Source organism: Palaemon carinicauda, chromosome 15 (assembly GCF_036898095.1).
Source record: "Palaemon carinicauda isolate YSFRI2023 chromosome 15, ASM3689809v2, whole genome shotgun sequence".
NCBI classification, from domain to species: domain Eukaryota; kingdom Metazoa; phylum Arthropoda; class Malacostraca; order Decapoda; family Palaemonidae; genus Palaemon; species Palaemon carinicauda.
The window spans coordinates 127,125,940-127,129,438 of record NC_090739.1 but is presented as its reverse complement, the minus strand read 5'-3'; positions in this window follow the sequence as shown (position 1 = coordinate 127,129,438).

Here is a 3,499-nt window from a genome sequence, read left to right as displayed (position 1 = left end):
TTTCTAGTTATGATAATGGTAATTAAAATACGTACGAGTATTAGGATGTGGAGCAGGAGGGCGAAGACAAATTTTGAGGATATTGTAGCAAAAATAGCAGCAAACGGAATGAGACTAGGTGTAAGGAGAAAGAGTTGGGTTTAAAGGTTTTGTAGTCGCTCACGAATGGCACAGGCAAGGGACAGTGACATTGCCCTAGCAAGCAGGAGACTAACCATATATCATATGATCAGCGCCCAAGCCCCATCTCCAACCAAGCCAAGACCAAGAAGGGCTAGGCAATGACTACTATTGACTCAGCAGATAGACCTATAGGCTCCCCCAAACACCACCCGCCACTTTAGCTCACAAGGATGGTAAGGTTGCAGACACTAAAGGTACTAACGAATATGAGCGGGACTCGAACCCCAATCTGGGGAAAACGAACGATTACGAGTATGATTGGTGTCCAATGATTAGGAAAAATATCGAGACTCGAACCCCCATCAGAGGAAAACAAACGATTACGATTATGATTGGTGTCCAATGAGTAGAAAGAATATCGAGAGAATGAGAATGTGGAAGAGAAAAGAGGAAGAGACGAGAAATAAAAGTTTAGGAATGTTATATGAAGACGGAAAGAGTAAAACCCTTCGTCCCTTCTCCATTTCAAGAGAACGTTCTCCTGTGGCCGGAGTGACAAGAATCGTCCCCAGATTCTTGTCTGTCAACTGGCTAAAGAAGTGTGTACATTTCACGTCATTCTACCACCCACAATGGCCGGGGATCGCTTTCCGTTTGTTTGTTTGTGTGTTTCTTTTAGTTCCATTATATGGGGGCGTTAGGGGGTGTCTTCTGATACCCTTCCATTATAAAAAAAATTATACAAGAAATGGAGGGTTTTTGATATGGGCCAACTGTTGCCAAAATCTGCTTATTTCTTCTGGTGTTTTTTACCAACAACTTTCTTCTTCTTCTTCTTCTTCTTCTTCTCTCTCTCTCTCTCTCTCTCTCTCTCTCTCTCTCTCTCTCTTCTCTCTTATTTTTTTTTACCAACTTTACATGTCGCAAATCTTAGGTTTGCATGATACTACCAGTCTCTGCTTACCTAAAGGATATTATTATTATTATTATTATTATTATTATTATTATTATTATTATTATTATTATTTCTTGCTAAGCTACAACCCAAGTTGGAAAAGCAGGATGATATAAGCCTAGGGTTCCCAATAAGGAAAGTAGCCAAGTGAGGTAAGGAGAAGAGGAAAAATGAAATATCTTAAGAACAGCAACACATAAACAAATATTTCCTATATAAACTACAAAACCTTTAAAAAAAAAACAAGAGGAAGAGAAATAAGATAGAATATAGAATAGTGTGCCCGAGTGTACCCTCAAGCAAAAGAACTATAACCAGCTTGAACCCGGCATTGTTCATTTTAAGTCCCCAGCTTAAACTTGCAATTCACAAGTGTTCCATAGATTACTGCAATATGTTTAAATGTTGTCTGATTCTGATAATAAACTAACCAAAGGGTAGTCAGGTTTTCATAAACAGACAACGACGTTAAAATCATAATTCATCTTTATAGAAGCAGGAAAGTTGGAACTTGGAGATTTTTTAATGCAAATTTCACCTTTAGAAATTTACTCCAAGATATGTTAACGTTTTAATTATCAGCAAATTATTTGCGAATAAAGCTGCTGCCTCCAAGACCACCTTGAACCACACCCACTACACTTGACTAACCACCACGTAAAAGAACAAATGGCTTAGGTCAAAAAGATGTACAATTCATCCTTCAAGACTCTTTAACTATGGCAAGCAGCTCTTCTAGGAGAAGGACACTCCAAAATCAAACCATTGTTCTTTAGTCTTAGGTGGTGCCATAGCCTCTGTACCATGGTCTTCCACTGTTTTGGGGGTAGAGTTCTCTTGCTTGAGGGTACATTCGGGTACACTATTTCGTTTCCTTATTTCCTTTCCTCACTGGGCTACTTTCCCTGTTGAAGACCTTAGGCTTATAGCCGAGTGCTTTTGCTACTTGGGTTGTAGTAACTTTGCTAATGACGTTAATAATTTGGACTAAGAAAAACTGGGAGATGAAAATGTACCAGGAAAAACTGTGGGATGAGTCTGGACCAGCAAAAACGGGATAAATCTGGACCAGCAAAAACTGGGTGATGAATCTGGACCAGCAAAAACTGGGGGATGAATCTGGACCAGCAAAAACTGGGTGATGAGTCCAAAAACTGGGTGATGAGTCCAGACTAGCAAAAACTGGGGGATGAATCTGGACCAGCAAAAACGGGATAAATCTGGACCAGCAAAGTCTAGGGGATGAATCTGGCCCCGCTAAAACTGGGGTATGAATCTGGACCAGCAAAAACTGGGGGATGAATCTGGACCAGCAAAAACTGGGGGATAAATCTGGACCAGCAAAGTCTAGGGGATGAATCTGGCCCCGCTAAAACTGGGGTATGAATCTGGACCAGCAAAAACTGGGGGATGAATCTGGACCAGCAAAAACTGGGGGATGAATCTGGACCAGCAAAGTCTAGGGGATGAATCTGGCCCCGCTAAAACTGGGGTATGAATCTGGACCAGCAAAAACTGGGGGATGAATCTGGACCAGCAAAAACTGGGGGATGAATCTGGACCAGCAAAGTCTAGGGGATGAATCTGACCCCGCTAAAACTGGGGTATGAATCTGGACCAGCAAAAACTGGGGGATGAATCTGGACCAGCAAAAACTGGGGTATGAATCTGGACCAGCAAAAACTGGGGGATGAATCTGGACCAGCAAAAACTGGGGGATGAATCTGGACCAGCAAAGTCTAGGGGATGAATCTGGCCCCGCTAAAACTGGGGTATGAATCTGGACCAGCAAAAACTGGGGGACGAATCTGGACCTGTTAAAACTGGGGGATGATTCTGGACCAGCAAAAACTGGGGAATGAATCTGGACCAGCAAAAACTGGGGAATGAATCTGGACCAACAAAAACTGGGTAATGAAACTTGACCAGCAAAAACTGGGGGGTGAATCTGGAGCAGCAAAAACTGGGGAATGAATCTGTACTAACAAAAACTGATACCTGGATGGACTTGTGGGCAATAGATCAGGAGGGTCACTAACAGAAACAACACTAAGAGTTTGAGCATTATTGACAGGATTTTGAAAGCTAATTATGATAGTCAAAAAGCGATAAAAAATTTAACATAAAATGATAAAATCGATAAATGTTTTTAAATTTATTTTGAATTTAAAACGGAATTTAGTGTTGCGATAGGCCAAATATCCACAGTGGAAATTCATGTTTATAAATAATTAAAATACGTTTAATCATAAGTACAAATACACACTCAGATATATAAATATATGTGCATATTTCATTTTACCTTATTTACTTTCCTCCTGGGCTATCTTCCCTGTAGAGGTCAATGGGCTTATGGCATCCTGCTTTTCCAACTAGGGTTGTAGCATAGCAAGTAATAATAATAATAATAATAATAATAAT